The sequence below is a fragment of the Pseudopipra pipra genome, chromosome 1 (assembly GCF_036250125.1).
Source record: "Pseudopipra pipra isolate bDixPip1 chromosome 1, bDixPip1.hap1, whole genome shotgun sequence".
Lineage (NCBI taxonomy): Eukaryota > Metazoa > Chordata > Aves > Passeriformes > Pipridae > Pseudopipra > Pseudopipra pipra.
In genome coordinates, this window is record NC_087549.1 from 9,462,807 (window position 1) to 9,474,988 (window position 12,182).

The following is a 12,182-nucleotide window of genomic DNA, read 5'->3' on the forward strand; positions in this document are numbered from 1 at the left end:
TCATTTAGATTCAGGAGAATATGACCCTGTATTTAGAAAATCCTGCTGGTTTGTGATGCAATCCTGCAGAGGTGGTGTGGTCATGGGGAAAAGCTTCTTGTTCTAGTCTGATCATTAACTTAATAGGCACCTAAGCTCTGACTCCAGGAACCCAGATGTCTCAGATGGGACTGTATCTAGATTGCTATAAACAGGCACAGAATGTTTCCCAGCTCATGCGTGGGGTTTATCAGCTGGACATAAAAAATATTATCTTTTAATCAATTGGGAAAAGTCAGAATAAGTTTAAGCAATTGCAATATGCAATATCAGCTTTACTCTCTTTTCTTGCTAACTGAATATTAAACAGCTGTACTTGGTGCTCGATTTAGCCCCGAGTGCCATATTCATGCTCAGGAAAAAGGAAGAGAAAGACGTCTGCTGTGCAGTGTTACAGTTGCTCAGCAAAGGAAGTGTTTAAGCGCGGTCTAAACGCTTTGTTTCATGGCAGCTTTCATCTGCACCCAGTCTGTCCCTCACAGATTACAGCACGGGGGAAAGTCCTGGCTTTCCACTTCCTCTCCTAACAAACTCTTCCTTGCACTTGGACAGTGAGCAGTAAGGGGTTCTATTTCTATCAAGGCTTCTTAAAACAATTGCTCTCAAAGACTTCACTTTGTAACCCAAATACACCTACCATGCGGGTGATGGATGACTGGGAATTTCTCATCCCACAGAAAGAGTAACCACTTCATACGAGGTCACAGAAAAGCCTACAAGAAAATGTGTGTACTGATGGGAAAAAGGTTTCTTCAAAGTTTTTTACATTCAGACATTGGGTACACTAATATGATTTTAATGTCTGCTGCTCTTTGGAGCATATTGATGGAATTGCATGAAGTAGCAGTATAATGGGATACAGCAGATGACTGCATCATAACAGTGTTATTTTAATGAGGTAGATGTAGTTGGTGAGCTAATAACAAAATCATAATTTTTTTTCTCTCATTATTCAGTAGCCTTGTCCTCAGTATCGCTTAGATCACACACTAAAGATAAATTTGGTTTATAGTAGTTCAAGTGAATGTTGCAAAACCAGTTCAGGTTTTGATCAACTAAGTTGAATTTTACTTTTCAGACGGGACTAAACAGCCAGGTCCTTTCAAAGCAAATTAGTGGTGGAAGGGAAGAACAGTGGCAACAGTGACACTGCAGTCCTGTGGGGTGCTGAGCACCCTGAGCTTGTGGTCATGTTACTGGAGGTCAAGGAACACATCCTATTGGATGCAGCCTGAGATGCTTGTTCTTGCTTATGTCTTGCCCAGCAGTACCTAAGACTGTTATTTTGTGAAGTCCCTGTTCACTGAATTTTGAAATTGTCCCCTGAGATTGATGGTCTCCAGAGCCCTTCTCTGAGGTGCTTTAGTTAGGTTACCTACTTCCCCAACAGAAGATTGCAACTTCCACTGTGATGTGAAGAGGAAACTAAGTACAGCTACAGCAAAAGGAACAGCTGAGGCAAAGTGAAATGGTCTCTTCACAATGTCCCTTGGTAACACCTAGAGACAGCCCAAAAATCACTTACGAGCCAAAAGTTATTCTGAGGGCTTCTAATAAGAAATGAATTAAGCACTTTGGAGGGGTGAGGGAGGGGAAACCCCAAAAAACCAAGCTGCAAGCAATAAACAAAACCCCTACAACGATTACATCACTACAAAGGATGTGATCAAAGTAAAATACCAGTGTTATGCTCCTGAGGTAGACAGAAATCTTACTGAATCAATGAATATTTGTTTCCATCAGGGCAGCACAATTGTGTTTGGTCAAAAACCCCAAACCAATTCAAAACAAAAAACTGGATTCTCTTCCAGAGAATAATGAGACAGTCTAGCCCTCTTAGATATTGCCTTCCCTGTTCTCTAAAACATTGATTCTGTCCATTAACTGGAATACTATAATGCTGCTGATTGATCTGAAACATTTTGTGGGGAAGAGAAAAAAAGAAAATTTGTTTATGAGAAAGTTCCAGTTCAGATATATGGTTTATTTCCTCCTGTGGTCCTGGTGGTTTACTTTGTAAAATAAACTGGCTTGACTGAGGCTAATGGGAGGTCAAGTGAAACTCTGCCACTCTACATCACCCCTGATTCACAGCCTCCTGTGACTCGGTGAAGCCTTTACTTAAAGGCACTGACTGCTACCCAGAGTGAATAAATCCAGTGACATTTAGGAGCTTTGCTGGAGAAAGGTGCCTTTCATATGAGCAAAGGTGATTGTAGCTTTTCCACTTCTGCAGAAGAATGGGTGCATCTTGGATTTTTCCTCTACTTGAGTGCCATAAATTTGTAAGCACAGCCTGGGGCCATGCTCCTAAACATGGTAGGGCTGGGTTATCTCAATTACTTAGCAGGCCTCTTCTCTTGCCTGTTTGCTACTGGTGTAGGTTCACCACTGCAACTACTCAAAGTACGTGGCAGTGCAATGGTGTCCATGCAGTGAACACTGAAGAAATTCTGTATTTCACAAATTGTTATAAGCAGCTTAAAGATCTTGGTGTCTAATACTGTGTTCTGCTCTGTTCTGTAACAGTCTACTAATCTAATTCATCTATTTTCCAGTAGAGATAAAACATGATTAAAATAGCTGCAGTTCCTCTTTCCATCTTCCCCTGTGCTTACTGGTCTGCAGTTTTCTTACAGTGCAGGCTTAACACCTGACATTTTCTCTTTATTCCTCTTTTTGCTTCCCTGTTTCATACAGGTAAACTGTACTTTTGAGGAAAGGCAGCAAAATGTGAAAACAAAAGAGCTTTATATTGTACAATCCCCATTATTCTTGATCTCAGTCCCACACTGAACTCTCTTGTGTCATTTGACTTAAAGAAGTGTTCATTGATTGAGTGTGTGCTGTATATGTTAGCTGAGGCTCCCCATACGAAGAGGCTGTGCTAATCATTTGTAGGGAGCCACTACATCACCAGATGAGTGATCTTGGAAATAATTTCAGACTTTGTAATGGCAGAAGAAGAGATATGACTGATGTAATTAGTCATGTGAAGTGACTGGGGCACAGCAAGAGGAGATGACAGGCTTTTCACCAGGTCTGTCAGGGTAAAAAAACTGAACTCCTCTGTTTCCCCACTTGCTACCTAAAAATCAAAATGACCTTTTTTTGAGGGGGGAAAGGCATTCTGAGACTGCGCTTGTCTGTCTCCATGAAAGTATAAAACATTGTAATTGTTTGGTATTACAGTATCTGGAAGCACTTTAGGGATCCTTGTGAGCATCCAGTGATTTGACCTTGGCTTTTTGTTTTGTCTGCGCTTTTCAAAATTTATGTAGATTGTTCCTGTTTTATTGCAACTGTTTATATTCCTGAAAAGCGACATTTATATCAGAGGATTTGTACTATCCAAAATGAAAGCCCTAAAGGACTCTGTAGTGTGAATGTGACTGCTTTATCCAAACTGAAAGGTGCTTTGAATCACCACGGTGTAACAAGGGAGCTCTGCAAAGCTGCCTTTCTTCCATTCTTGATGTTTTCTGTAAGAAATTTCATCTCTTCATTTTTTTAAAAAAGAATAATCTTTGGGAATAGGATGCTTACTTTCTATTTCTATATTCATCCATGTAATGGAAAAGTTGTTGGTGTTCAACCCCCCAAGACAAACAAGGCTGCTGTCAGTGGCCAGAGCACTCTATTGTCCCTGCTGAGTGCACAGGGCAGAGGGTGGCTGTGACTTCCTTTTCCCTTTGGACTCTCTCCCCTGGGCTACCATTAGGCTGAAAAGCAGCCCAAGTATCCAAACACTGCAGGGCACCTAAGGGCAGGTTCGCTCCTTTGGTTTTATTTACGTATCTGGCCATCCATACATAAAATAAAGTCATCTTTTGTCACTGGCATGTACACACATATAAACAATACATATACATCCAATTGTATATTTGGAGCTTATTAATCTTTTCTTGATGAAAACGCTCTGACCTCTTTTCTTTCCGGTCAGCCATACCTGCCTGGCACCAACATTCCTACTAACAACACAATCCTCAGGTATTTAGCAGCATTGGAGCAGTTATGTTTTGTTACCAGTCTTTTATTTTATGATACTAGTTGGCAAATATAATCTTTAATTTTGTTGTGGATTTTTTTTTAAATATTTATTGCAGTAATAGCCTGGTAAAATAATTTTGTATTCAGAAGAAGCAATTAAGAAATTAAAAGTGAGGGCAGAACTAATAGAAAATTGCTGGGTTGTTTAGTCATGCAGCATTTTCCACAGTGTTCAATAATTTTTTATGCTTCAATTATTATGTGGGATGTGGATGTCTTAGTGTGCAGCTGCTGTTAAAGCATCAGTGATGCTCAGGGTGTGGGCATTCTTGCACTTTTGCAAGATGTGAGATCCAAATCACAGAATCACAGAACCATTTAGGTTGGAAAAGACCTCTAAGATCATTGAGTCCAACCTATGACCCAACACCACCATGTCAACTAGACCATGGCACTAAGTGCCACATCCAGTCTTTTCTTAAAAACCTCCAGGGACAGTGACTCCACCACCTCCCTGGGCAGCCCATTCCAATGCCCAATCACCCTTTCTGGGAAGAACCTCTTCCTAATGTCCAACCTAAACCTCTCCTGGTGCAGCTTAAGACTGTGTCCTCTTATCCTATCGTTAGTTGCCTGGGAGAAAAAAAAAAAATAAATCAAAGGTAAAATCAAAGGTATCATACAACTTTAGAGAGCCCCAAGGAATAAATATAATTATAAACCTGCTCATGGTTTCAGTAGGAAATTTTCCTTATCTAACCCCACCCTACCAAGCCCCAAGTGGTTTATAATGCTACAAGGAACAAAAATCATCCATCTCTGAGGCTGGTTATGTGGTTTCTTTAGCTCTGTGTAGCAGGACAAAGTTCTGTAATGTGACAGATAAGACCCCGGCTTTCTATTAAGCCCCCATGGTAACAAGTCCAACATTAATTCAGAGCTTGATTCTGCTTCCCTTCAATTCAATTCAGTGGGACCTGAATTGCTTGCTGCCTGGCACGTGGACTTTCAAAGGTCAGTGGGATTCAGAGAAGATGAGGATGTGGTAGTGACCTCCCATAATCTCAGGAAGAGGGGGCATTGATCTACACCTCAAAATTTGTATCCACTCATTGCAAAAAATTCTTTCTGTAGCAGAAGTGAAAAGTCACGTCAAGCACTAAGTTCAGCCACTTACACAAATCACACACAAGCAGAACTGGGACTTCTGTCACTCTGCTTAAGGTGCTTCTGTGAAAATCCTCTTTCATTTCTTCTTGGACATCTCTTCTGTTTACTCCAGTCTGTACAAACTTCTCGGAGACTCCAGGGCTTGCCTGAATACTCCCTTTTCCCTGCTTAGGTGAAGGCAGCAGGCAGGTATGTGGTGCACCAGCCTTGGACTTTCTTGCCTGACTGTTCCCCAAGGCCCAAAACTCAAGTGTGGTGATTTCCTTTGAGTTCACCAAGCAGGTTTTGCAGCTGAACTACACTCACAAATGGCTTCCTTTATATCCCAGGATACTCTTTTAGATAGAATACTTTAAAGTTATTAGTACAGCAAATCTATATATCTTGAATCCTAACAAGTTACAAGAGGAACTAAGTTTATCAGTTTAAGTCAACCTATATGTAAGTAGGAAGATAAAAAGAGAAATACATTGACATATAATACAATCTCAGAGACACTTTCATTTTTTTTTTCTTTCTCAAAGTGGGTTTGGGGGTACCTGGTATTCATTAATATTTGGTAGTTAACAAACTGCTATCAGGCTTCTGAAAAAAAAGTAGCAGAAGTGGTAAAACTTTGAGGTGGTTGGATTGCCTCTTTCAGATTGAATAATCACATCTGATTATTGCTCTACTGATAATACTTTACTCTTTGAGGCTGCAAGTTTTGTCTTGGCAGTATCTGCATGCTACTGCCTGGCTGTCCCACTCGATCTCTGAACTGCTCCCAGTGCAGCCTGACACAGTGTGAGCTTCCCTTGGCATCAGAACAACTCACCAGGAAGGTCAGGTGAGACTTCACGGCAAAATTTTGAAAAGCATTGTCTCGATTCCAGGTTACTTTAAGAAAAAACAAACAAACAATAAGAATTTTTTCTTTCTCAGTATGTCTATGTGTAGTTTTACTAAAACAGCAAGTCCCACAACAAGGTATTTGTGCCATCCCTCTGCTTTGGCAATTTACCCATGGCAGAAGTAGAAGCAGTTCAGGGTCTGCACTGTCCCAGTGTTAAGACAACAAAATCCGGGTTGTGATATGGGCAAAGAAAAGGTGAAACCTTCATAAATGGGATGCATACACAGAGAGGAAAACATTTAAGTCCATGAAATGTCCTTAATATGTTTTTGTGTTTAGAGTAATTTAGAATCATGTATGTTGAAAAAGACCTTTCAGATCACTGAGCCCATCTGTAAACTCACTGCCAAATCCACCACTAAACCATGACCCTCAGTGCCACATCTACTCATCTGTTAAACACTTCCAGGTGTGGTGACTCCACCACTTCCCTGGGCAGCTTGTTCCAGTGCTTGGCAACCCCTTCTGTGAAGAATTTTTCCCTAAATCCAACCTAAACCTCCCCTGGTGCATCTTGAGGCCATTTCCTCTCATCCTGACACTTGTCCTTTCAGGGAGTTGTAGAGAGCGATAAGGTCTCCCCCGAGCCTCCTCTTCTCCAGGCAGAACACCCCCATAACCCCATGTGGTTTTTAACCCATTTTTGCGTATTTTAGCGTTTTCGGGGAGATGGGGATGGAGAGCAGTGCAGGACGAGCCGTGAGGGCGGTGGGACAAGGCTGTGGCAGCGCTTACTGAAAGACGGAACTTTCTTTTTTTTTTTTTTTCTTTTTACTTTGATCTCACAACACGATCCACCTGGGCAGACATTCAAGCACGGCTTCCAGCCCCGCTTTTCGCAGAGGAGGAGCACCTCACCTCCCTTCCCAACCTGGCTTTGCCAACTACAAACATTTAAAGCCCCTTAAAAAAACGAACAAACAAAAAAACCCAGCAAACCCTCACAACCGGCTCAAGCAACGATCACTCATGTTTAATTGAGTGGCGTTAATCACGGGGGCTGCGGGAAGATGGCGGCCCCTTTAAGGGGGCTGCCCCGCTCTCCGCCTCGCCCGCCCGCCCGCCTCTCTTTGGCTCCCCCGGCCCTGCCCGAGACACTGGGAGTCGAAGCAGGCGCACGCGCAGTGCGCCGGCCGGCCCGGCGCGCCTGCGCACTCACCTGCTGCTGGCCGCCCCCCCGCCCCCCCCGGTACATCCGGGTCAGCGCACGCCCGCCCGCACGGCCGGTGCCCGCGGTGCTGCGCGGCCGCTCCCCCCCCTCCCCCCGCTCCCCCCTCCCCGCGCGCGCTCCCGCCGCCCGCCCGCGCGCGCTCCCGGCGCGCCCCCGCCGCCGCCCGCGCGCGCGCCCGCCCCGTCCCGTCCCGACGCTACTCCGGCCGAGCGGGGGAGGCGGCGGATCCCGCTCCCGCTCCGTATCCCGATCCCGCTCCCAGTGTCCCGCTCCGGATCCCGCTCCCGGCTCGGTGAGTGCCCAAGGCGGGCGGGGCGCTCGCTGCCGCCTCTGCCGCCGCCGCATCCCCCGCGCATTCCCGCATCCCGCGACCCCCGCCCCGTCCCCGCGGGCCCCCCCCATTCCCCGCCCGGCTCCGGCTGTTGCTCTCCCCGCTCCCCCACGGCCCCTCCGCAACTTCTCCCGTTCCGCGGCCCCTCCTTGCCCCGCGGCCGCCGCTCCCTGCCCGGGGCAACCACGCGGGTCGCCGGGGCCGGACCGCCCTCCCCGGGGCTTCCCCGGCGGCTCTTTGCCCCCGGTCCTGAGCACAGGATCCAGGTTGCTCCCGGTGCGGCTCCCCCCGGGATGCAGGTGGTGCCGTGGGATGCGGGGATGCGGTGACGGTGTTAACGGATAACGGGAGCGGCGGGAGGGGGAAACCTCTGGAGGGGGCGGCTGCAGCCTCTCGGAGTGTGGCTGAAACATGCGGCGGGTTAAGCAGAATATACAGAAATCGTTGCGAATTTGCCGTGGTTAGGGTGTATCCTGCAGTGCTGTGATGCTGGGACTGTAATTCCAGGTGGGGTTAAGGTGAATTTGGAGTCTGTAGCAGAAGGGTGTTGTTTCTGATCTGCTCATTAAATAAGCGATAAAATCATATTTTAATTCCATTATAATTTTTCCCCCATGCAATTCAAGAATAAGATGTATGCAACTTAATTTTCTTGTGTTACTTTTTAGTCTGGTGTCGTGTCTTGCGTGGCAATAAAATACGAGCAGTTTCTTCACAGAAACATTTCAGATACCAAAGAAATCAAGAGACTGTGTGTTATGAAGCTTTTTTAAGTGTTCTTTTTTTCCTTTAGCTGTTCCATAGCATCAGCATCCTGGATCCAAATGTCAGCAAGTGTGACAGCTGTCATACTGCTGTGATAGTGGAGTCTCAGGAACATTTAAAATCTGTCATTCTGAGTTTCTGATAACATAGTATGGAGATATAAGTGTTGATTAGCGTGCATGTTAATCCTCAAACCAGTAAAACCTTTTCTAGATTGGTCTAATAATCTGTGTTCTTCCTTATTACTGTTTTTGATGCAAATAAAATTGCAAAGTCTGTTTTGCTCAAATTCTCTCCCCCCTCGCTGACACAGAGTTTTCTTTCTTTGTGCTCTGACTGCTTGGACCTTAAATGCAGCTTTAAGTTGATGAGCATTTTCTATAGTAGGTTGTGGCAGATATGGGTGTTGGAGAGGAGACATACAGTAATTAGCCTGAGGTTACTGTTGTCAAGGTTGGAACATGGATCCAAACTTAAAAGGTTCCACCTGACAAATATCTTTGTTCAGCAAGGTGCATTGTTTTGCAGAATGTATCTTCACTTCTGTGTGGCAAGTTTTAGCAGCAAAACCCTAAACCCCATGAATAAGATATTGCTGTTCCATGAAGTTGGAGTGTTTCTTGCCTGGCAATACAGAGAGTGTTCCATTGTTGAAACAGAAGCTTTCAGTAGGAGAGCAGATATCTTTTTATCCCAGTCAGACTGTCAGATTTCTTACTGCATATACTGGCTGTCAGAGAGCAGGGGCTGTAGAAAGAAGTGATCCCAGAATCTGTTTTAAAATACCCCTGTCAAGATTTACCACGGTTGTATGAAAGTGAGGAATGAATTTGATCCCATCTGTTATACAACTTCCATTTGTCATCAGGTGCTCTAGATTTTCTTCCTTGTTTGCAGTTTAGCTGGGGCCACCTGAGGGGACAGATTATTGAAGAGATTGTCTTCTGAAAGTTTCTGCCTCTTCCCTGTGAGAACCTCGCTGGCTGTGGAAACCTGGTGTCAGCCAGTTCTGTTCTTGCATACAAAACTGTCCTGTCCCCTTATCTGAGCTTTGCGGGAGTCTTAATGTCTGGGTAAAGAGAAAAAAAGAAACAGTTTTTTGTTGTGTCTCTCAGTAGTTATATGTCTTTGCGAAGTAATTGATTTTGAAATTAATTGAACACAATGGTTTAAGGGGAGGACCTTAAGGTGTCTGTCAGCAGACTTCTAATGGTGCTTACTAAACACTTGGAATTAGTACTGTAAAGAGACAGAAGGGTGGGGAATATTTGTATTGCAAACTACTGAATTATTGAGTAATACAGTAACAGAAATTGGCTCTGTCATTTGGGAAAGCATAAGTAGGGGCCGCTTTGGATTTCTGTAGCTGCTTTGGCATGGTAAACATAAATGAGGGTTTTTTTCCCCTTGCTGTATATCTTGGAGAATACAGACACACAAACAGCCTGAAGTCCCCTTCTTTTCTGTGTCTGGCTGCCAGCTGGGGGCATAGATGGAACCAACACATATCCTATAGTGGAGACGGGCAAAATTAAAGCTTTCCTGCAAGGAGTTGGATTTGTTTCTTAAGCATGTTTATGTGTGGCTGTTTTAGGGTTTTGGGGTTTTCTTTAGGAAATAATGGCACTAATATAAGTCAAGGTTATCACCTTTGCCTTTGTTCTTCCTAAAGGCTTATTCTCTTTAATTATACCAAGAGTTTTTGTCATTGATGTAGATGGGCATAAGTTGAGAAGAATGCCTCCTGTTCATTAAGGTAATGTTAACTACCCTGAAGTATATTATAAATCAATTTTTTGAGACATACTCATCTTAAAAATGTTTGAAAATATATCTTCAAAGCTGAAATATTTTGAGTGTTGTCAAATTGCATCTTGTGGATTATCAGCTGTCAAGCAAATGTGCTACAGGCAAGGCATGCAGCTTGTATGTGAATATATGTGCTGAATCCACACAAGGCTTGAATGTCAGTGCCAACTCCTGTGCTTAGTACCAGGATGCAGAGAGTCATCCTGGTAGTCATTTTGGTCCAACTGAATCCCTCCAGTCTATCAACATGGCTTCAAGAGGGGATGAGAGTGTGGGGATTGAGGATATGAAGGAAACTGTGCTTGGATTGGAAAGAGTTAAGGGCTAGGACTGTGAAGCGTGTGCACCACATTCTAACTGTGGCACCTGAAATGCATACATCACTAAGGCAGGGTAAGAATTGTTTCAAACAGTTTTCCAGCTGCAAATGATGGCCACTTGTATGTTCCATTTGACGTCTTTTCTAATCCCATTTGTTTCTGTATATCAAGAACAATTTTAAATAAATTGATGGTCCTTTTGCATACCTTGTAAGTTGTCCTTTATTATTAATCTATGGTCGTATAAACTTAGGAGTACTAGTATTTATTTTCTTCCTTGTGATTGTGGAAAATATAACACCTCTAACCAAATGTAGAGAAGTCTGCATTTCTCTGCAAGTTTATGAAGAAAGGGGCTTATTTGTTCACTTTTAATTTCAGGATCTCTTATAAAATCACCTCAGTTTCCCCCCATCTGTGATTCAGGAATGTTCTCTCTAGTGCCACAAGTTGGCTGCTGCAGCTGGCAGAGTGTTTCCAACTCTCTAAAATTTGCTGAGAGCAATAGGCTCTTACATAGGCGCTGTTTTACATTTGCAGTTCCAGCGCTTACTGGAGATACGTGTGTTGCAATTATGTAAACAGCAGAGCTTGACAGAAACTAACAACAAACAATGAACAGTTTTAGAATTGACTAGGTAGGTAACACTGAAAGTATTTTTAGTTACAGCACTTTCTCCTGTGTTCCTCATCCCTTGTGGTTTTAATTTCATTCTACATTTTAGAAATGGCATTTTGTCCTCTCTGTCACGTGAAGGTCTGATGCACAGAGAATACCTTCACTGTGGAAACAGTGAAACTAGTTACAGGCAAAGCACATTGAAAGGTGCAGGCAAAATGCTGCATTCTTTCGCCTTTGACTCATGATCATTTGAATTTCAGGGTACTTGTAAGACAGTCATAGTTGTGAGGTAAGGGCTGACAGTGTCCCTCTCAGTGTGTATGTGGCTTGTGAACTCAAATCTACTGTTACAGCCTTTATCATCTGGTTGTGCTGCCCTCTTCTTTTACTGTTGCTACTGAGTCGGGTGGTACTGATGAAATATTGAGTAATTTATTTCTGGCTAACTCTGAAAATGGCCATTAAATTGATTTGTAAAGAACTTTTGGTACTAGACTTATTGGTTTTGAGTGTTCTTTAGTGTTACTTTTTCAGAACCTAGAAAAAGAATTTTTATGTTTCTAGTACCTAGACAAGTATTGACTAATTTGTGTGTCTTGGGAAAGACTGTTTGCCTTATTTGCACTGAAGTTCTAATATGGCATTTGGAGAATGGTATATGACTGATCAAATCCACCATTTTTCCCTACTACATGAAATCATAGTGGAACTGTAGGAAAAACTGGGGACTAAATACCTCTGAAACATATAGATTGTACTTATGTACAATTTTCAAGCGTATAAAACTAATTTCCTCTAATAATGCTTGTATGGGAGGATATATTTTTATTCTTTTACTCCTGCTTAGGGTGCTGTATGGTTTGTGGTCTTGATTACTCAAGTGTTCGACCTATTCTCTGGCTTGTATCTATAGTACTTGGGATTCCCAGGTGGTCCCTGTACAAGCAGTGTGATTGGTCTGGGACAGTTTAGCTTGTGAGATTGAGTGCATTCAGTTTGGTGTGGCTGTAGTTACAAAAATAGCGTGCCTTGCAAAACAGGCCTTCTGTCTGCCACCCACACCAAAACCT

General features: G+C 43.5%; 1 protein-coding gene across 6 annotated transcripts in view; it reads left to right on the forward strand.

Moving 5' to 3' along the window:
- Positions 1-12,182, forward strand: part of CYRIB (CYFIP related Rac1 interactor B) — a 97,731-nt gene that overhangs the window by 13,338 nt on the left and 72,211 nt on the right. For 3 of the 6 annotated variants that reach the window (XM_064644786.1, XM_064644795.1, XM_064644756.1), the window contains exon 1: positions 7,418-7,557. The exons of 2 other annotated variants lie outside the window; for them this stretch is intronic. The gene's annotated coding sequence lies outside the window, so the exon portion shown is untranslated. Of the gene's footprint in view, positions 1-7,417; positions 7,558-12,182 lie in introns of those variants that run through there. One more of the 6 variants, XM_064644809.1, reaches the window with a different exon arrangement.